Source organism: Phyllobates terribilis, unplaced genomic scaffold (assembly GCF_046119375.1).
Source record: "Phyllobates terribilis strain yellow unplaced genomic scaffold, ASM4611937v1 Scaffold_11__3_contigs__length_659146591, whole genome shotgun sequence".
Lineage (NCBI taxonomy): Eukaryota > Metazoa > Chordata > Amphibia > Anura > Dendrobatidae > Phyllobates > Phyllobates terribilis.
Window position 1 is genome coordinate 114,180,589 of NW_027362771.1, and position 23,859 is coordinate 114,204,447.

Below are 23,859 nucleotides of genomic sequence, written 5' to 3' on the forward strand. Positions count from 1 at the left end.
CTAGTACCTATCATTCTTGTCTAGTGTACTCTAGTTCTGACGTTGGACTGATAAAGGCACACACAACAATAATATCTTTAACACAGCTCAGGATAAGATAGGAAACAGTGTGTGTCTGGCACGTGTTGATGTCATGAGCATATCTTGCATGTCAGCATGCTGAAGATTTTTGTTTTTCACACTTGCTCCACTTGTCTTTTCCATAGTTTTCATCAATTTTTATGCACCAGTTCCTGAATCAGTCTCCAAGTCCATTTGAATTGTTAAAGAAATTATCATACTAATTTATAGTTCTTAGTTTCAGATATTATAATTGAAAAAGTCATGTTGACTTTGGATTAATGAGATAACACTCATGTAATATCGCTAAATGAAGTTCATCTGAGCAGAGTCCAGAGTCTAACAAGGTTTCATTGAATAAATAGATTAGGACCAAAATTCTTAAATAGTAAACCCTTTGTTTATGCTCATTGTTAAAGCGCATCTGTCAGCAGGATTGTGCTCAGTAAACTACATACACTGTCAGGTGGGAGACATTACACTGATTAAAATGATAACTTTGTTGATGAAACTGCACTTGGGAACACTTTCAAAGTTTTCCCAATTTTTCACACTGACTGACCTTCATTTCTTAAAGTAATGATGGCCACTCGTTTATCTTTACTTAGCTGCTTTTTTCTTGCCATAATACAAATTCTAATAGTCTATTCAGTAGGACTATCAGCTGTGTATCCACCAGACTTCTGCACAACACAACTGATGGTCCCAACCCATTTATAAGGCAAGAAATCCCTCTTATTAAACCTGACAGGGCACACCTGTGAAGAGAAAACCATTTCCGGTGACTACCTCTTGAAGCTCATCAAGAGAATGCCAAGAGTGTGCAAAGCAGTCATCAAAGCAAAAGGTGGCTACTTTGAAGAACCTAGAATATAACACATATTTTCAGTTGTTTCACACTTTTTTGTTAAGTATATAATTCCACATGTGTTAATTCATAGTTTTGATGCCTTCAGTGTGAATGTACAATTTTCATAGTCATGAAAATACAGAAAAATCTTTAAATGAGAAGGTGTGTCCAAACTTTTGGTCTGTACTGTCTATGCTCTTATGACCGCTCACTGATCCTTCACTGACTTGCCTCCTATTTTACCTAATGCATCTAGTAGTGCAAGGCTAGGTAAAATAGGAAGCAGGTCAGTGAAGGCATAGTGAGCTGTCATAAGAGCATACAGATGAATATGTAAGCAGAGCACCAGATAGAGCCCACCCCACAGGACGTTCCGGAGCACGAGCATATCATTTTCTCCAAACTGAAAGTAAAGATTACACAAGAACCACAGGATGGATTTTATCAACCAAGATTAGTGTTGAGCGATACCTTCCGATATCAGGAAATATCGGATCGGATTGGATCGGGCCGATACTCAAAAAGTATCGGATATCGCCGATTCCGATACCGGAAACCAATGCAAGTCAATGGGACACAAATATCGGAATGAAAATAAACCCTTTCTTTCCTTGTAGGTTAATTCTACATGAAGGAAAACAACTAACAATAATGTAGAATGTATTGGGGGACGTGGTTGCCCAAATCGATGGGAACAGTGCTCACAGTGCAACATGAAAAGCCGGCAATTCAGCAGCGGCATACACCGGTACCCGACAATTTAGAACAGAAAGAATAGAGCTTCACACATAGATTAGATAGATAGAAACATGTCAGTCACATATATAATAAGTACAGTGATAGTGTTGCTTACTGTACTTGTCATTTAGTGTAAAGGATTTATTTAAAAAAATAATAGTGTTTTCATGCACCGTCTCTTTAAAAAAGCCGGCCGGCAATTCAGCAGCGGTACCCGACAATTTAGAACAGAAAGATAGAGCATCACACATAGATTAGATAGATAGAAACATGTCAGTCACATATATAATAAGTACAGTGACAGTGTTGGTTACTGTACTTGTCATTTAGTGTTAAAATAAAGGATTTATTAAAAAAAAAATTGGCGTGGGGTTCCCCGTAATTTTAGTCTCTAGCGGAGGTTAAGCAGACGGCTGGGGCAGATGTTTGAAGCCTGGGAAGGGGGTAATACCCACGGAGCTTCCCAGGCTACTAATATCAGCCCCCAGCTGAATACCTAGCCTTTACTAGCTATTAAAATGGGGGACCCCAAAAAAAATGACGTGTAGTCCCCTCTATTTTAATAGCTAGCAAAGGCTAGGCAGACAGCTGGGGGCTGATATTAATAGCCCAGGAAGGGTGCCATGAATATTGGCCCCCTTCCAGGCTAGAAACACCAGCAGTCAGCCGCCCCAGAAATGGCGCATCCATAGGATGCGCCAATTCTGGCACTTAGCCTCGCTCTTCCCACTGCCCTGTAGCGGTGGCAGTGGGGTAATAGGGCTGGGGTTGATGTCAGATTATAATGCCAGCTGACATCAAGCCCAGGTTAGTAATGGAGAGGCGTCTATAAGACTCCCCCATTACTAACCCCATAGTCAAAGTTACAAAAAAACACAAACACCCAGAATAAAGTCCTTTAATTGAAATAAACACACAATTCTTTATTGTTCTAAATTAAACCATACTTACCATCACGCTCATTCCAGCTGAAGCCAACGATCTCCTGCAATAAAAGAAAAATAATAAACCAACATCATCCTTACCTTTCCATGGTTCCCAGGACAGCTTCAGCTCTGCTGCATTCACATGACAGGCTGGACCGCAGCAGAACGCTGCCATCCAGCCTGTCATCCCGCAGACACTGAGAAGCGCAGGTATGCTTGCGCTCCTCAGTGTCTGGCAGTGACGGCATCCAGATGAGCCGACAATGAACTCAGCTCACCTCATGCACGTCACTGACAGCGTGGGAGAATTCTCCTGCGCATGCGGTGAGCGTGAGAGAATTCTCCTGCTGAAGCGCTGAGCGCAGGAGAATTCTCCCACGCTGTCAGTGACGTGCATGAGGTGAGCTGAGTTCATTGGACACGACCTCGGCTCATCTGGATGCCGTCACAGCCAGACACTGCAGAGCGCAAGCATGCCTGCGCTTCTCAGTGTCTGCGGCATGGCAAGCTGGATGGCAGCTTTCTGCTGCGGTCCAGCCTGTCATCTCGATGTAGCAGAGCTGAAGCTGTCGTGGGAACCATGGAAAGGTAAGGATGATGTTGCTTTATTATTTTTCTTTTATTGCAGGAGATCGTTGGCTTCAGCTTGAATGGGCGTGACGGTAAGTATGGTTTAATTTAGAACAATAAAGAATTGTGTGTTTATTTCAATTTAAGGACTTTATTCTGGGTGTTGTGTTTTTTTAAATACTTTACTAGAAATTCATGGCGGTCATGTCTAATATTGGCGTGACCCCATGAATTTCGGGCTTAGGGCCAGCTGATAATGCCAAGCTGGCCCTAACCCCTTCATTACCCAGTGAGCCACCGCACCAGGGCCCTGGATGAGTTGGGTACAGCGCCAGAAGATGGCGCTTCTATGAACGCGCCATTTTCCGGGGTGGCTGCGGACTGCAATTTGCAGCGGGGGGGCCCAGAAAGCTTGGGCCTCACTGCGCTGCGGATTCCAGCCCCCAGCTGCCTAGTTGTACCTGGCTGGACACAAAAATACGGCGAAGAGCCACGTATTTTTTTTTTTTTAATTATTTCATGAAATTCATGAAATAATTAAGAAAAAAAGGGCTTCCCTATATTGTTGTGTCCGGCCAGGTACAAATAGGCAGCTGGTGGTTGGGGGCAGCCCGTTCCTGCCTGCTGTACCTGGCTGGACACAAATATAGTGCGAAGCCCCACGTCAATTTTTTTTTAATTATTTCATCTGGATGCCGTCACAGCCAGACACTGAGGAGCGCAAGCATGCCTGCGTGGCAAGCTGGATGGCAGCGATCCAGCCTGTCATGTGAATGTAGCAGAGCTGAAGCTGTCGTGGGAACCATGGAAAGGTAAGGATGACGTTGCTTTATTATTTTACTTTTATTGCAGGAGATCGTTGGCTTCAGCTGGAATGGGCGTGATGGTAAGTATGGTTTAATTTAGAACAATAAAGAATTGTGTCTTTATTTCAATTAAAGGACTTTATTCTGGGTGTTTGTGTTTTTTTGTTACTTTGACTATGGGGTTAGTAATGGGGGTGTCTTATAGACGCCTCTCCATTACTAACCTGGGCTTGATGTCAGCTGGCATTATAAGCTGACATCAACCCCAGCCCTATTACCCCACTGCCACCGCTACAGGGCAGTGGGAAGAGCGAGGCTAAGTGCCAGAATTGGGGCATCCTATAGATGCGCCATTTCTGGGGCGGCTGACGGCTGGTGTTTCTAGCCTGGGAGGGGGCCAATATTCATGGCACCCTTCCTGAGCTATTAATATCAGCCCCCAGCTGTCTGCCTAGCCTTTGCTAGCTATTAAAATAGGGGGGACCCCACGTCATGTTTTTGGGGGGGTCCCCCATTTTAATAGCTAGTAAAGGCTAGGTATTCAGCTGGGGGCTGATATTAGTAGCCTGGGAAGCTCCGTGGGTATTACCCCCTTCCCAGGCTTCAAACATCTGCCCCAGCCGTCTGCTTAACCTCCGCTAGAGACTAAAATTACGGTGAGCCCCACGCCAATTTTTTTTTAAATAAATCCTTTATTTTAACACTAAATGACAAGTACAGTAACCAACACTATCACTGTACTTCTTATATATGTGACTGACATGTTTCTATGTATCTTATCTATGTGTGATGCTCTATCTTTCTGTTGTAAATTGTCGGGTACCGCTGCTGAATTGCCGGCCGGCTTTTTTAAAGAGATGGTGCATGAGAACACTATTTTTTTTTTAATAAATCCTTTACACTAAATGACAAGTACAGTAAGCTGAGCGCTGCCATCCAGCTTGTCGTCCTTCAGAGACACTGCAGAGCGCAGGCATTATGGGAACTTCCGTTTCCGGTATTCGATATTGTAAAAGTATCGGAACTCAGTATCGGAACTCCGATACAGCGAATATCGGTTGATACCCGATATTTCAGTATCGGAATGCTCAACACTAACCAAGATATAATTTTAATCAGTGTAATGTCGCCCACCTTACAGTGTATGTAGTTTACTGAGCACAATACTGCTGACAGGTGCACTTTAAAGATAGTTTGCATGACTCAACACAAAATACTTTTTATACTTGATCATCAGTCACTAACTTGTGGTTCTCCACTAGTTGTAAAACTACTACTTAAAAAGAGAGAGTTGGAGACCACTGTTCTAGACCAGTCATAACTTTTTTGCCATGATAGTATGTGGCATCTTTTAAAAACTATCTAAACTTTAAGGGTATGTGCCCTCGATCAGGCTATTGCAGTGCTTTGGACGCAGCGTATTTTCGCTGTGTCCGATCCTGCAGGTAAATCCGCATGTGTTCATTGAACACATGCAGAGTTACCGCACCCTATATATTCTATGGGTGAAATTTTTGTTGCGGAGACTAGCATCAGAAATTGACATACTACGGCTCCTAAAGCCACACCGCCGGTGAGTTTACACGGCTTCAAATAGAAGCATAGTTGGTATGGGATTTCTAGAAATCCCATCCACTGTGCTTCTACTGGACAGCGCAGTGGTTTGGACGGTTTTGGTGAGCTGCGTCCAAACTGCTGCTGAAACGGATCATGGGCACATACCCTTAATGTTTTTTTTTTAAATTTTGTACGCACTTTCTATGTTGGCAGGTCCGTGGGTGTCTGGGTCCTGAGACCCCAACAATCGCTCAAATGAAGGCTGAAAGTGTGCCACTCGTGAAGTAGGAGTGCACTACTCATGCCACAGCATGCACATTCAGAGATAGGGCAACACGGTGGCTCAGTGGTTAGCCTTGCAGCTCTGGGGTCCTGGGTTCAAATACCACCAAGGATGACATCTGCAAGGAGTTTGTATGTTCTCCCTGTGTTTGTGTGGGTTTCCTCCGGGTTCCCTGGTTTCCTCCCACACTCCAAAGACATACTGATAGGGAATGTAGATTGTGAGCCCTAATGGGGACAGTGCCCATAATGTCTGTAAATTGTCTGAATTGTAAAGTGCTGCGGAATATGTTGGCGCTATATAAATAAATAGATTATTATTATTATTATTATTAATGGATACAGTTGAAAGCCGGTGACTCTCTATGGTACCCATACTCCTCCCTGTGTGCGCGCAGAAGCAGTAGCTGTGCACAGCAGTATTGATACAATAGAATGATGAGTTTCTATGGCATCCGTACTCCACTCTGTGTGCGTGCTGAGACAGGAGTTGTGTGTAAACATGAGCGAATCTGCATAAAGTTCGGGGTTCGTACCGGACATCTAGGATTAAAGTTTGCTCGGACCCAACGAACCAGAACATCTACGGGTCCGCTCATCCCTAATTGTGTGCTCCCAATTAAACACTTTTTAGATGTCTCTGGAGCGATCGATGGGGGTCCGAATTCTGAGATCTGCAGGCATTAAAAGAGCCTACAAAATAGAGCAAAAAAAAACATTAAAGGTTTAGTTACTCCATAAGATGGAAATGCAGAAATATTACCTGAATACAGAGGGTTACTCGAATACTTAATTGACTGACAGCTATTTCTTCAACCTCACACCTGTGATACAAGGACCCCTCATACATGCCAAGCCCACATGTGTTCTTAATGGGGAGATGGCAATAAGCCACTGCTAGACACTTCTAATAACAGCTCATCTTTTCTAAGTGAAAACGAAGAATTGATTGTTGATCACGCATTTTGGTTCCTTTCTTTTTCTGACACCTCTTGTAGGTGGAAAGTCAAGACACCCACATACCATTAGTCTTGTTTAAATTAACTAGTTCAGATGATGTTCATCATAGACACCTTTAGCCTAGGAGATCGTCCACCAAGATAGAAGTACTCTGTTTCCCCTCACTGCTGTGAAAGGTTACAAATCATACACCCTAGGATTGGGTAGTATTGAAAATCTTTATACCCTATCAGCCTTTGTCAAAGCGGCTTTGGTGCTGAAGTTTCAATGAGACTGCACAACTTGAGCCAACTTGGGTTTTAGATCTTGCCATAGGAAATTTGTCTGTAGATGGATTAACATTTGCATCATTTACTTTATATTGTAATTTAGATTAAGTGTCTCTTATGCTGCTAGTACATCCATGACACATTGGATGGTTTTCGTTCACCCCATCACACCCTTTCTTTAGTAGCCGGGAATCTCACATCCCTTACTAGCATACATTATTCAGTAGGCCAAGTCTTGAACACAATGGCTGTCACTTTTTTTCGATTAGCCACATTCAAGAATTATACTCAGTGGTCTATTCCAAAATTTTCCATGAGGCTCTAGATTACTAGCTCTATCTATATAAATATATTTGTTTTTAAAATAAAAAAAAATATTTTTAAAATAAAAATGTGTTTAAAACCAAATAAAAAAATTTGTGATATTAAAGTGAGCAATTCATTGGATGGTGCATAAAGAAAAAGATGACATAAAAGGAACCGTGAGATAAGATTAAGTGTTTTAATCCTTCCTTTTTCATGTGCAGCACCGCCATGTCTCCAAGTGTCATAAAAGCTAATGTTTAATATAATGAATCAATCACAGATAATTAGGAATTGATAGGACAAATATAATAAAACATGGCAATCACAAACCTAAGTAATAACTTGTGCCCTTATAAAGGAATTTTGGAACCTGCTCAATATTTAGATAAAATAGTTTCATAATTTTTTAATACCTGAAAACACCATGTGGGAGATTTACACTGCAAAATTTGTGGTATAAATACAGCAAAAAAGAGTCAAGTAAATCTGTGCACCAAATTTTTGAACAGTGTCTACAAAAAAGAAGCTCTTTTAAGACATGTCAAAACATGACTTTGAATTTGCAACACCAAGAAGGAAAAGTCATGAAAATATGGATTGATAAACATGTTAATGATAAGAAAATGATGGAAAAATTGAACAAAATTTTCAAAGCATCATGAGCCATGCACATAAATAGATGCACTAACACGCCTTTTAGTGTTATAATAATGAGTAGCAGTAATAATTATCAGTGAGGTTATTAATGGTTGTCTGAGTAATATTATGTCATGCTAAATGCACTTGGGCACACAAATCATCAAGATCCATGTAACATACCTGGCGGCGTCCTTGCATGGTGGTCCATCTCCCACTGTGCAAGAGGGCGCACTTGATCTCCTGTCCAGAATGTCTCTCTGGCTTCCCTCCATGCTGTCTGTTTGTGTCTGTTTCTGCTGCTTAAGGGCGGCGCCCGATCACTTCCTGCCTTTTGTACCTGCTGTGGGTCACACCCCTTGTGCGTCCTCAGCCTATTGCTGTCTGTCACTTGGTATATAGCTCAGCAGCTCCCTTCTATCCCTGCCTGAGCATAGTGTTTCCTTCAGTGTGTGCTTGCACTCTGAAGGTGCCAGGTCCCGTCTCTTGTCTCCTGCTTTTTGTATCAGTTCCCGTGTCTGAACTGAGTCCTGTATGTCTCCTGCTTTGCGGTATCAGCTCCCGTGTCTGAACTGAGTCCTGTTTGTCTCCTGCTTTGCGGTATCAGCTCCCGTGTCTGAACTGAGTCCTGTATGTCTCCTGCTTTGCGGTTTCAGCTCCCGTGTCTGAACTGACTCCTTTCTGTGTTCTCTTGTCTGTCCTGTCTGAACACGCTCCTAGCCTGTTCCTCTCGCCTTCTAGTGGCCGATTTCCTAGACCCGCTCCTGTGTCTGGTCTGTCCTGTCTGAACACGCTCCTTGCCTGTTCGTTCCGCCTTCTAGTGGCCGATTTCCTAGACCCGCTCCTGCGTCTGGTCTGTCCTGTCTGAACACGCTCCTTGCCTGTTCGTTCCGCCTCTCTGGGGGCCGTATTCCCAGACCCGCTCCTGTATCCCTCTGCAGTGTCGGTCTCCTCCGTACACTCAGTTCCAGTCTGAACTCTCTCCTGTCCTTTACCTGTTTTGCCTCTATGTCCGTTCCCTTCCTTTTTCTGCAGAGTCTGAACTCGTACCTAACTCCTGCTTGTTGTCTCTGCAAGTACTGTGTGAGTATCTGGCTCTGTCTTTCCCTTCCTGTCTGTTCCGTGTGAACAGAGCCCTGTCCTCCCTGCTCAGCCTTGTCTGCACTCTAGCTGTGCTTGCCTGTAACCCTCTGCCTGTATTGTTCCTGAGTCCCGGTGTGTACTGGGTCCTATCCCGCCTGTGTTCCTACCTGCTAGTGCCTCCCTGTCTGCACTCTAGCTGTGCTTGTCTTTACCCCCCTGCCTGCATACCCGCCTGCCTGCATACCAGTCGTGCCTGCCTATACCCACCAGTCTGTGTGCCAGCCTACCAGCCTGTTCCTGTATTCCCCTGTGTGGGTCAACAGCCGTGTCCGGGGTCTGTCCTGGAGTAGCACCTGGTCCCTCTGCTCGGTTCCTCCTTGGTGCACTGGCGTCGTATGCCGTCGTGCGACCCTGGTCGGATCGGGTGAATACTTAGTCACGCCCCTCCAGGCATTCACTCTCCGGCACGGTCCAGTGGAATCACTACCAATCACACGCACACGCCGCTTAGCCCGGGCGTGTGCATAACAGCATGCTCAGGCCATGGTTCCCGTTGAGCCCCACGGCCTTCGCTCTTTGAGAAGTTTTTCCAGCGAATGCATGCATTAAAATAAAATAAATAAATTTTTTTTCCCCCTTTAGCTGAGTTCCAGGCGAGTTACGCACCCGTCCAGATGGATCTATCAGCCCTCGTTCCTGCGGATCCGCCACGTTACTATGGGGATCCAAGACAGTGTCGTGCATTTGTGGAGCAATGCATGTTACACTTTAAGGCCTACCCTCTCTATTTTCCTTCCGATTGGGCTAAAGTGGCCTTTATGATTGACTACCTAGCGGGTGATGCCTTGAAATGGGTCACCCCCCTATGGGAAGCATGGGATCCTGTCATCCTTGACCTGCAGGCCTTCCTGGTGGCCTTTCGTATGGTCTTCGAGGACCCTAACTCTGAAGCCCCTGCTGAAGCTTCACTTCCCAATATCCCGGAGCAGCCCCGACGGGTAATGTGTGTGGGTAGCGCAATAGTCCTCCAGCCCAATGAGACTACTGCCCACCCAGAATCCTCACAGGGTGACTACGCTTTCCGGAATACTTCTCTCAACCTCAAGAGGCAGCCCAGACGTGCTAGACTTAGAGGCAAGCCGTCACGCCAGGGTCTGTCCTCCCTGAGACCTCCTGACCCCAACCTTGAAGTCCCTACTGAAGCTTCATCTCCCTGTATCCCGGAGAAACCCCAATGGGTAATGTGCGTGGGTAGTGCACCAGTTCTCCTGGCCGAAGAGACTTCTGCCCATCCAGACTCCACACAGGAGAACTTCCTGCACCCGGCATCAGATGCTTCTTTCTCTTTAACCGGTGTGCATGTCCAAGGATGCTCCAAAGCTGTGGTTACCTCAGAGTCTGTGCACCTCTACTACCTGGCGGAGGATCCCCTGTTGCCTCCTGAACCCTCCGGGATACCACTCGATGACAAATGGAGAGAGACTTCTCTACACCCGGTACTCAATACTTTGTCCGCTTCGTCCTGTGAGCCTGACAATGGGTACCCCAAAGTGGTAGTTACCTCCGAGTCTCTACACCCCTCCGACCAGGCGGAGGATCTCCAGTTGTCTCCTGAACCCTTCGGGGTGCTACCTGGTAGCGAAAGGACAGAGACTCTCCTATACTCTGTACCTGATACCTCGCTCGCTTCGTCCAGTGAGTCCAACTTAGTGTACTCCGAAGCAGAGGTTACTCCTGAGTCTCTACACCCCTCCGACCAGGCGGAGGACCTCCAGTTGTGTTCAGAATCCTTCGGGGTGCCACCTGGTGGTGAATGGACAGAGACTTTCCTATATCCTGGATCTGATACCTCGCTTGCTTCGTCCAGTGAGTCCGACCTAGTGTACTCTGAAGCAGAGGTTACCCGTGAGTCTCTACACCCCTCTGACCAGGCGGAGGACCGCCAGCTGTCTCCAGAACCCTTCGGGGTGCCACCTGGTGGTGAATGGACAGAGACTTTCCTATACTCGGTACCCGATACCTCGCCTGCTTCCTCCAGTGAGTCCGACCTAGTGTACTCTAAAGCAGAGGTTACTCCTGAGTCTCTACACCCCTCCGACCAGGCGGAGGACCTCCAGTTGTGTTCAGAATCCTTCGGGGTGCCACCTGGTGGTGAATGGACAGAGACTTTCCTATATCCTGGATCTGATACCTCGCTTGCTTCGTCCAGTGAGTCCGACCTAGTGTACTCTGAAGCAGAGGTTACCCGTGAGTCTCTACACCCCTCTGACCAGGCGGAGGACCGCCAGCTGTCTCCAGAACCCTTCGGGGTGCCACCTGGTGGTGAATGGACAGAGACTTTCCTATACTCGGTACCCGATACCTCGCCTGCTTCCTCCAGTGAGTCCGACCTAGTGTACTCTGAAGCAGTTGTTTTCTCTGAGCCTCTGCACTCTTCTGACCCGGCGGAGGACCTCCAGTTGTTTCCTGAATCCTCCGGGATACCACCAGATAACAAAGAGACAGTGACTTTTCCTCATTATGTACCTGATAACCCGTCTATTTCTTCCTGTGAGCTTGACAAGATGTACCTCGAAGCAGAGATTACCCTTAAGTCTCTGTCCCCCTCCAACCCAGTGAACGACTGGCCCTCGAATTCCCTGCGGAAGATTCTGGCAGGCCTGAAGAAGAGGGGGCGTAAGGGGGGAGGTACTGTAACATACCTGGCGGCGTCCTTGCATGGTGGTCCATCTCCCACTGTGCAAGAGGGCGCACTTGATCTCCTGTCCAGAATGTCTCTCTGGCTTCCCTCCATGCTGTCTGTTTGTGTCTGTTTCTGCTGCTTAAGGGCGGCGCCCGATCACTTCCTGCCTTTTGTACCTGCTGTGGGTCACACCCCTTGTGCGTCCTCAGCCTATTGCTGTCTGTCACTTGGTATATAGCTCAGCAGCTCCCTTCTATCCCTGCCTGAGCATAGTGTTTCCTTCAGTGTGTGCTTGCACTCTGAAGGTGCCAGGTCCCGTCTCTTGTCTCCTGCTTTTTGTATCAGTTCCCGTGTCTGAACTGAGTCCTGTATGTCTCCTGCTTTGCGGTATCAGCTCCCGTGTCTGAACTGAGTCCTGTTTGTCTCCTGCTTTGCGGTATCAGCTCCCGTGTCTGAACTGAGTCCTGTATGTCTCCTGCTTTGCGGTTTCAGCTCCCGTGTCTGAACTGACTCCTTTCTGTGTTCTCTTGTCTGTCCTGTCTGAACACGCTCCTAGCCTGTTCCTCTCGCCTTCTAGTGGCCGATTTCCTAGACCCGCTCCTGTGTCTGGTCTGTCCTGTCTGAACACGCTCCTTGCCTGTTCGTTCCGCCTTCTAGTGGCCGATTTCCTAGACCCGCTCCTGCGTCTGGTCTGTCCTGTCTGAACACGCTCCTTGCCTGTTCGTTCCGCCTCTCTGGGGGCCGTATTCCCAGACCCGCTCCTGTATCCCTCTGCAGTGTCGGTCTCCTCCGTACACTCAGTTCCAGTCTGAACTCTCTCCTGTCCTTTACCTGTTTTGCCTCTATGTCCGTTCCCTTCCTTTTTCTGCAGAGTCTGAACTCGTACCTAACTCCTGCTTGTTGTCTCTGCAAGTACTGTGTGAGTATCTGGCTCTGTCTTTCCCTTCCTGTCTGTTCCGTGTGAACAGAGCCCTGTCCTCCCTGCTCAGCCTTGTCTGCACTCTAGCTGTGCTTGCCTGTAACCCTCTGCCTGTATTGTTCCTGAGTCCCGGTGTGTACTGGGTCCTATCCCGCCTGTGTTCCTACCTGCTAGTGCCTCCCTGTCTGCACTCTAGCTGTGCTTGTCTTTACCCCCCTGCCTGCATACCCGCCTGCCTGCATACCAGTCGTGCCTGCCTATACCCACCAGTCTGTGTGCCAGCCTACCAGCCTGTTCCTGTATTCCCCTGTGTGGGTCAACAGCCGTGTCCGGGGTCTGTCCTGGAGTAGCACCTGGTCCCTCTGCTCGGTTCCTCCTTGGTGCACTGGCGTCGTATGCCGTCGTGCGACCCTGGTCGGATCGGGTGAATACTTAGTCACGCCCCTCCAGGCATTCACTCTCCGGCACGGTCCAGTGGAATCACTACCAATCACACGCACACGCCGCTTAGCCCGGGCGTGTGCATAACAATCCACTGCTGGCAGTTCCCTTTGCATTTGCCTACCAACAATGTCCCAGTTGTGCTCGATTGGACACGAGTCCATAGATGTTGTAGCATGTTTAGGGCACACCAGCTGCTAATAATAGCACAAGCAATAAGCAGACTGGTGTTGTCATTTTGAAAAATGGCTACTAGGGCACTTTGGAAAAATGGCGGCATCACTGATTCCATGACCAAATCAATGTAATGTGAAACTGTTAGTGTACCTGGAATGAAGACAAGAGGGGTATGACTATTGTACATTATGCCACCCCCTCCACTGTAATCCTGGGAGTAGGACTGGTGTGATGTTTTCTTGTGAAGGCTTCTTCATGGTGTTACCCACGTAGTCTTGTCAGATTAGAAGAATGGCGCATAGTGATCTATTGTGTACAGCAAGTAAAATTAAGCATTACATACTAAGTCTAAGAAGACATCAGTGTGAACCCAAACTATCAGGAAGAGTTTGCAAGGCATTGGGCTATGACACAAATGTCCAGACTACTGGTGTTCCATTGACCTCACGCCACTGCTCTCAAAGGCTATCATGATGCAGAACAAGGCAGCAATAGAAGCTGGAATGGAGGTCTATCCTCTTCAGCGATGAGTCTCACTTTTGTCTAGGACTCTATAATCCAATGTTAGCCAAAGATTGGTCTAGAGATCACGTGGGCAATGCTATGAAGATACCTGCATAAGTGAACTTGAAAGTGTTCCAAGAGCCAATGAACAATGCTCATGCTAATTTGAGAACCCTGTGTGGCCTAAATGTGCTACCATGGCCTGCAGAATTTTCTGAACTTGTCTCACATCAAGCATATCTGGGATGCTATTGGTCAGCAATTGCAAAGTGATCTGCCAGCAGCGGATTTTGATGATTTAAGTGCCCAAGTGCATTCAGCTTGGCGGAACATTCCTCAGACAACCATTAATAACTTCATTGATAGCATGCCAGGTATGCGAATGTGTGTGTTTCTGTTTTGAAAATGTGCATTTCATTTTTTAATAATCTGCATGTCATTAACATGTTTACCAATTCTGTGATTTCCACAATTCTATGACTTTTCCTTCTTGGTGTCGCAATTTCAATGTTGAGGAGTGTACAATATCATGCCTTCACATGTCTTAAAATAGCCATGCCCCATTTTGTAGACGCTATTTAAAAAATTTGCACATATCTACTCAACTCCAAAAGTGGGAGTGTAAAACTGGCTCAGGAGCTGAGCTTTTTCTATACATGGTTGAAACCTGTAACACTGATCAGCGATCAAGTGAGCACAGATTCTGGTCCCTAGAAATGCTGAAAAATAGTTAAAAAATAATAAATATAAAAAAACTCTCAAAGTTCACTTCATCTCCATTTTCCCATCTCACAAAAATATATATATATTTGCATATAAGTCTGATCTTTCAAAATATAAAATTATTTGATATATATATCATATACAGTATATGTATATGATAAATATAAAATTAAAAAAGTCTGAATTGACAAAAAATGCAATAAAACAACTATCAAAAAGTTGTATGTCCGATAAAAACTACAGCTCACCCAAAAAAATAGTTCCATCGATGTAAACAAAAGTTATGGGTCCCAGAAAATAGTGACAAAACTGACTTTTTTCATTATTAAAACCAGTACATACTGTATAAAAAACCTGTATAAATTTATTATTACAGTCATTTTACTGACCTGCAGAACCACATTACAAGGTCATTATTACCACACAGCGAATGCCGTAAAAGCAAAACCCAAGCAGCAATAGAATTGATTTTTTTCATTATTTCTTACCACATTGTTTTTTTTCCAGGTTTTCAGTGAATAGTATCATTCAAAACTAAAAGTTGTCATGTGAAAAATAAGCCCAGGCGAGAAACAAAAACCTATGACTCTTAGAGGAGAAAAAAAGAAGCACAAAAAGGAAAATTGGCCACAGTGTAAATGGGTCAATGGAATATTTTGGTGCAAAGTTTGGGTTGCATAGAGGTGGTAACTCGATATCATTTTAGTGAGTTGAGTTAAATTCATCATTCAATGCGCCTTGTTCATTGTCTCATAAAATAATGTACTTTATAAAATTATTGATAAGTCTCTTCTCCAAATCTGTATCATTTTCAGCTTTTCAGAAAAACTATTTTCATACTATTGACCTAGAAGTGGTCAGTGGATTTGTATGGAAATGACTACATTAGATCTAACATTATGACTATTATAAAAGATAGTATATACTGCATATATATAGATATTCTGTATATATATATATATATATATATATATATATATATGTATATATATATATATATGTGTGTATATATATATATATATATATATATATAATATTATATGTCCATCATTACTAATATGATTATTATAATAGTAGCAGTATTATGTTAACATTTGTACAGTATCAGCAATACCAGGCACCATGTTCTTCTTGGAATTCTTCTATATTCTTTAATTCTTTAATGAAGTTATTCTTTTGTTGCTAAGCACAATTATAAATGAAAGCTCAATGAAAGCCCAGTTTGATTAATCTTGCATTAAGAGACAGCTTTTCTTAGTGGAAAGAGACACTCAGCACTGGAGAGCTATCCAAGTCTTTTAATTACACTTTTTAGTGATGAAGCAGTTTGCACCTTATTTAATTCCTTTGTCAGCAATGAGCGTCCATGCCTTTGAATACTTACTCTAGTGCTGCTATTTTCTGCGCCAAGCTAGCCATCACAGCGAAGAGTCGCAGGTCTGTTAGGCCATCTGTTACATAATAGTCCACAATCTCTAGAATCTGGAAGAGAAGAGATGACTAGAGCCGAGATGATGAAGGATTGAACAAGAGCAGATTGCTGCTGAGCTTGGATAGCGAGATAATGAGCTCTGATTGTTGCAAACACAAGCTACATTAGCATAGTAAACAAAACAAGCCTTAATATTAAATCATCGAAGTAGCAGAAATCATCAAAATAAATTACATGTGCCACTCATGAGCGAGGCACCTGAAAATGAAAGCTTTGCATGGTGTTTTATAGTATGATTACACACCCATAAATTACCCTTACAAAACACCCCCGAGCTTTTAATATGCCCATTGCTTCATGCAGGGGCAAGCTGTACCTTAGAATTATAACAAATTGCCATTTCTATAAATGCCTCAACAAAACCTGTTCCTAGTTTGCAGTAACAAGAGGGACACCTTCACCCCTAACTAACTTCCATAACTACTATAAATAACTATACAGTTCTTAATATAATGTCATGGCACCAAATGATGCTCTGTGTAAACATTTAAGATCCTTTTCTCCTGTGGCATCTACCTTGTTCCTTCATCTGTCTTGATTCATTTTAGAATATTCAGTTGAAGAACTACAATATTCTTCATGAACTCCAGAAGGAGTTTGAGTATTTAATATTTATAAAAAGTTAACTTAGAACTAGTGTTGAGCATTCCGATACTGAAATATCGGGTATCGGCCGATATTCGCGGTATCGGAATTCCGATACTTAGTTCCGATACTTTTGGAATATCGGATACCGGAATTGGAAGTTCCCATAATGCAATGAGTCAGTTTCATTTTATTCGGCCAATGAGGATCCTAAGAAGTGTGGGCACATCCTGTTAGGCATGTAGGCATGTTAACTAATGGCATGGCTGTGATTGGCTGCTGAAATGATGTCATGATGCACTATAAAAGCCGCCGCCGCCATTTTGAGCTCACTCTGCTGTGAATTCAGTTAGGGATAGGACGCTGCTGTTCTCAGGGACAGTTTTAGCTCCCTATTTGCTCTATTCTGCTTTACCCAAGCTACTTTATAAACCGCTGTGCCTTGCAGCGCTAGTGCACAGTTCTCTGTGCTTTTCACGGCTGTCTGCAAGGTCTCTGCGTGTGAGTGCAGCTCACGCTGTAGTGTGTGCTTCAGCCACGTCTGGTTGTAGTGCGCTCAGCGTGCGTCACTGCCTCATACATTGTCCTTTTTTGCTAATTGATCATTTTTCCTGATTTCTCCTATTAGTGTGGTGGTTCCATCCATATCCAGCTAGATTGGTTCCAAACACACTATATAGGAGTAGATAGAGAAGTTTTATTTTGTCTTGCAGCGCTAGTGCACAGTGCTCTGCATCTGCACTGTTCACGGCTGTCTTCAAGGTGTCTGTGTGTGAGTGCAGCTCACCCTGTAGTATGTGCTTCAACCACGTCTGGTTGTAGTGCGCTCAGCGTGCATCACTGCCTCATACATTGTCCTTTTTTGCTAATTGATAATTTTTCCTGATTTCTCCTATTAGTGTGGTGGTTCCATCTGTATCCAGCTAAAATGGTTCCAAGCACACTATATAGGAGTAGATAGAGGAGCCTTTCTGCAGCCTTGTGCCCTGCAGCCCCAGCCAGATTAGTATTTGCCTATTTTTTGTAGCCTCATCTATTGCATTGTAGGTTACCTTCCTGCATTGTAATAGCTACAAAAAGTTTGTGATACTATTGGTATTACATCTTTGGGCACATCCAGTGTCTTTTTGGGACAAAAAAAACTAAATAAAGTTCACCAAACAGTCCACTTTACAGTTGTGTAGGCCACATTAGCTCATATTAAAGTCTAGTCCACACTTTATAAAATGAGTGTTTCTTATACCTGTTAGCAGCTGTTCAGGAATAAGCACACTAAGCCCTTAGTACTTTTCTGCCTATCTTTATCAGTCTACCAAGATGAAGAAGGCATGGAGTAAGTCACGTGGTCGTGGTCGTGGGCGTGGAGTTTCTGCAGGGAGAGGACGTGAGGATTCTGTGCCTGCAGGGAGAGGACGTGGGGATTCTGTGCCTGCTGCGGGCACCAGTGACTCAGCATCCCCCCAGTTTTACCAGGGAACAGTCCTTTATGCGCAGCTTTGTAGGAGCTAACGCATCGACTTCAAATAGTTCCAGATCCTCTCAGGTCCTGAGTGCTGAAGAGCACCCATCTGTCTCTTCACCACCTGCCAAATTGCCCAGGCAGTCAGAGAGCCCTGGACAGGAGCCATCTCTACTTCTGTTCTCTGAATCTCTTGGCTTGAAAAGAGGGGGCCAGCCAAGCAGAATTCGAGAATTTGAAGAAGAGGTAGTAAGCAGTGATGCGCAACCGTTTTGTCTCTCTGAATCTGAAGAGGCGGGTGGGCCAGTGCCTATGGTCAACAGCACACCTCAGTACGCATCTGATGATGAGACTCAGGTGCCACTTTCTGGTGCATACTGTGCTGTCGAGACTACCCAGGAGAAGCAGTTGTTTGAAGAGGGTGGTGTAGATGATGAGGTCCTTGACCCATCATGGCATGAGGGACAGGAAGGTGGTGGGAGCAGCTCTGAGGAAGAGATTCCCCGAACGGCCCAAAAAGGAGGGAGAGGGAGGGGGCAGACTTGGTTGCATGTAGCTTCCACTTCGGCACCCATTAGGAGCATGGCTCTTCCAAAACCCAAAGCGGGCGCTCCCAAGACTTGCAGTGCCTGGTCCTTTTTTGACACAGTTGCAGATGACATTTGCTTTGTCAAATGCAAGCTGTGTAATCAGAAGGTGAAAAGAGGGAAAAGTGTCAGCAACCTCAATACCACAAATATGTGGAAACATGTGCGGACCAAGCACATGGTGGAGTTACAAAGACACACTGAAGACCTAGGCCAACCTACAGCGCCACCTACCACCTCTTCAGCTCGTGTTGTAGCCTCTTCCTCCAGCTCACACACAGCTGGTTCGGCTTCCTCACAAGATCGCCATGGAAGAACCTCTGGCACTGTTGTACAGAGACACAGTGTCATTCCACCCACAGCACCACGTTCCCTGTCATCCTCACACTCCCTGGCCAGTCTACAGCAATCGTTAGCACAGGCATGGGAGAAAAGGCGCCCATACTTGGCAAACCACCCCCGAGCACAGGCTCTGAATGCTGGCATTGCAAAACTATTGGCCCTTGAAATGCTATCATTCAGGCTGGTGGAGACTGACACCTTCCGTAACTTGATGGCATTGGCAGTCCCACAATACAACGTGCCCAGACGCTTTTGTGGCACCCCAGGGGTCTGGTTTTCCACAGTAATGTAATGTTATGTCTGAGAGCAGGTGGGAGGTCCTTTGGTCAGGGATCCTGTGCATGCCACACCTCCTGCCCAGTCTTGGGAGGGGAAGAACTTCCCCTGTATAAACCCGGGGCTGAGGCAGGGAGAGTCAGACAAGGAGAGTGGAGACAAGAAGCAGCATAGGAAACAGCAGAGTTACAAGGAGTCAGGGGTTGGCAGCTGCAGAGCTCGCCCTGACTAAGAAGATTCTTTACCGGACCCGGAGTCCGAGGCTGTGGGGACTAACTCCTACCCAGCAGCAGAATCCGTCAGGCAGGGGATTTCAGGTCCTCTGGCCCAGAAGCCCGAAGGCACGGTCACACGCGTGGGACCAGCACCGCCATCGTGGAGCGGAAGCCATTAGAAGGCCCCGAGTCACCGGCCATACGGGTGAGCACCACACGGTACACTCAGGGACGTGGGCTACTTACATCAGCTTCTAGCAAGGTAGCCAGAAGAGTACAGTCAGTTTGGGGAGGCCTACAACTACGCCTGGCCAGGGGAGATCCCATCTGCTCAAAGACTGACCAGGCCCCGTTTGCTAGCAAGTACTCCGGGAGGGTCTGTCGTTGTTACCAGTAAAGACCCTGAACTACACCGTACCGTCTCTGAGTGGTTCCTGCTACCCCCATCATCCACGTCGGCTGCCCTGAGGCCATACCCCTCCCGTTGGGGGTTATACTATCACGCTGCACAATCCTACCACCGGCCTCAGCGGTCTGCCCTGCAGCAGCAGCTTCCTGGCTGCACTCAACGGGTGGCGTAGTCATCAACTATTTACTACTAATAGACTGCCGTCTAGTTTGACTCCCTGGGCACGGACCGGGTCACCGCCACGAGACTACAACCCTCCACTGATCCGGCTCCGGGTAGGCTCCCGCGTGCGCAACGCAGCGCGACACAGGCCCAGGGGCGCGTCACTTTTATTTCAGCAGGCAAGCCGTCCCTGCCCTGCAACAGCATGTGGAGGGAAAAATTAAACATGCGCTACAAAACGCCGTCAGTAGCAAGGTCCACCTGACCACCGATGCGTGGACCAGTAAGTATGGACAGGGATGATACCTTTCCCTCACTGCCCATTGGGTAAATGTTGTGGAGCCGGGTACAGATCTTGAGAGTGGCGCTGTACGTGTTCTGCCAACTCCAAGGATTGCAGGAATCCAGTCTGTACACATTGACTCCTCCTCATAATCCAGTTCCTCTGAATCAGCGCTGCAGGAGCCGTCACGGTCTACCTCCACATCGACCCGTGAACGGTTACCTGTTACGACCGATATGAGCACAGCCGTGGCCAAACGTCAACAGGCCGTATTAAAATTTATTTCTTTGGGGAATCGAAGCAACACAGCGCAGGAGCTCTGGAATGCCATCAAGCAGCAGAGCGACGTGTGATTTGTGCCAGCGAATCTCCAGCCAGGCATGGTAGTGTGTGACAATGGCCGAAATCTGGTGGCAGCTCTGGGCCTAGGCAACCTCACTCACATCCCATGTCTGGCACATGTACTCAACTTGGTTGTGCAGAGTTTTTTGAGGGACTATCCGGATCTTGATGCACTGCTGCACAAGGTCCGCATAGAGTGCGCTCACTTGCGGCGTTCGAGCAACGCAAGATCGCGCATTGCAGCTCTGCAGTGCCGATTATGTCTTCCAGAACATCGCATCATATGTGATCTACCCACCAGGTGGAATTCAACGTTATATATGTTGGAGAGGTTGTGTGAGCTGCAGGAAGCAGTAATGGAGTACCAGCTGCAGCAGGCGCAAACATGTCGCAGTGCGCGCCATTCACACTTCACCACCACTGAGTGGGCCTCTATGAAGGACATTTGCCACGTTTTGCGTGCCTTCGATTATTCCATGCGGATGGCGAATGCAGATGATGCACTAGTCAGCATGACTATCCCCCTTATCTGCCTGCTTGAAAAAACACTGCAAGCACTAAGGGAGGAGGTTTTGGAAGAGGTGTCGGATGAGGAGTCACAAATGCCATCTGCTTCTGTACAGTCTGCGCAACATGGTTCCTCACAAAGGCCTAGGCAGTGGACACTTTGTGAGGAGGATGAGGAGGAGTCAATGGAGGAGGAAGACATCTGTCCAGAGGAGGGAGGTACACAATGCTCTAGTAGTCAGTATCTAGAGAGAGGGTGGGGTGATGCAGAGCAGGCAGAGATCACGCCTCAATCAGGGGACAGCGTTTCTTGGCCAGTTGGCAGTCTGCAGCACATGGTTGATTTCATGCTGCAGTGCCTGAGAAACGACCGCCACATCGCCCACATTCTCAACATGGCTTATTATTGGGTGTCCACCCTCCTATATCCTCACTACAGGGACAACTTACAAAGCCTCATAACACAGTTGAACCGGGAGCGTAAAATGCGGGAGTACCAAGACGCACTGGTGCATTCCATCATGTTCTCCATTCCACCCGAGAGCAGTGCTGCTAGTGCTTTACAAAGCATCTCAGTGCGTCGAGGCAGTGGAGGAAGCTCTGCACAAAGAGGGAGCAGAAGCATGGCCTCAGCACAAGGCAAGACCAGTATGGCCCAAATGTGGCAAAGTTTTGTGTCCCCGTCACAAATGTCTACACCATCACAGACGGCTCCAGTCAGCAGAAGGCAACGTTTCCGTCAGATGGTGACAGACTACATGTCTTGCCCTCTCAGTGTACTCCCAGACGGCTCTTCCCCTTTCAAGTTTTGGGTCTCTAAGCTGGATACATGGCCAGAGCTTAGCCAGTATGCATTGGAGGTGCTGGCTTGCCCGGCTGCTAGTGTATTATCGGAACACGTCTTTAGTGCCGCAGGTGGTGTACTAACAGACAGTGGCATCCGACTATCCTCCGATAACGTTGACCGGCTTACTTTTCTGAAAATGAACAAGGCCTGGATCTCGCATGAATTTGCCAGTCCTCTTCCAGATTAAATAATTGGTTGGCAACAGTATCCAGGTCTCCTGTTGTGTTCATGTTTCTACCACCTGAACTGTAATCCCTGGGTTCCAACACTGCCAGTTGCCGCTCAGAAGTGCCGTCTGCACAGTCAACGCTTGCTCCAGTGTTATTGGGGTTCAGTAACGTCAGCTGATTCCCAGCTGTGTGTCCGGCAAATTCTCCTGCTCTGTCCACATCCACTGTACTACAGATTTAAAACTTGCTCCAATTACACCTCTGTCTCCTCTCTGTTTTCAGTATTATCCCTGAGCTCCAACACCACCAGTTGCCGCTCAGAAGTGCCATCTGCACAGTCAACGCTTGCTCCAGTGTTATTGGGGTTCAGTAACGTCAGCTGATCCAAAGCTGTGTGTCCGGCAAATTCTCCTGCTCTGTCCACATCCACTGTACTACAGATTTAAAACTTGCTCCAATTACACCTCTGGCTCCTCTCTGTTGCAAGTATTATCCCTGAGCTCCAACACCGCCAGTTGCCGCTCAGAAGTGCCGTCTGCACAGTCAACACTTGCTGCCGTGTTATTGGGGTTCAGTAACGTCAGCTGTTCCCCTGCTGTGTGTCCGTCAATTTCTCCTGCTCTGTCAACATTCACACTACTACTGATTTTAAACTTGCTCCAATTAGGCCTCTGGCTCCTCTCTGTTTTCACTACTTACCCTGGGCTCCAACACCGCCAGTTGCTGCTCAGAAGTGCTGTCTGCACAGTCAACACTTGCTGCCGTGTTATTGGGGTTCAGTAACGTCAGCTGATCCCCAGCTGTGTGTCCGGCAATATCCCCTGCTCTGTCCACATCCACTCTACTACAGATTTAAAACTTTCTCCAATTACACCTCTGGCTCCTCTCTGTTTTCAGTATTATCCCTGAGCTCCAACACCGCCAGTTGCCACTCAGAAGCGCCGTCTGCACAATCAACACTTGCTGCCGTGTTATTGGGGTTCAGTAACGTCAGCTGATCCCCAGCTGTGTGTCCGGCAAATTCTCCTGCTCTGTCCACATCCACTGTACTACAGATTTAAAACTTGCTCCCATTACACCTCTGGCTCCACTCTTTTTTCAGTATTTACCCTGGGTTACAGCCCCACCACCTGTTTCCCGGCAGTGTCTTTGGCACGGGTACTCCCTCCTGGCCAGCCTGGTTCCAGCACGCCTGTTATTTCCGGGTAGTGTCAACGTCACTTTGCCTCCAATACGTTGTCCTGTCGTGTTGCGGTCGGGTTAGCCGACTCTATGGTGCCTGCAGTTTAGGTGACTCCTATGTGGGCTGCGGGATCTGGCAATGAAGGCTGGTTCCATAGTGCCAATAGGACAAGCACCCCCTGTAGGACTGTGGGTTTCGTTAACTCAGGCCGGCTCACGGCCTTGCAACTTTTTTTTTTCATGTGTACCTTCTGCTACCCATCCGGGTTCCAGTACCGTCAGCTGGTTCTCGGCAGTGCCTTTGGCTTAGGTGCCTCTATCTCGGTATCCAAGTTCCACCAACGTCTGCTGGTCCTTGGTAGTGCTTTCTGGCACAGGTACCTCCAGCTTAGTAACCGGGTTCCAGTACTATCAGCTGGTCCTTGGTAGTTCCATTGGCTCTTGTACCTTCTGCTACCCATCCGGGTTCCAGTACCGTCAGCTGTTTCCCGGCAGTGTCTTTGGCACGGGT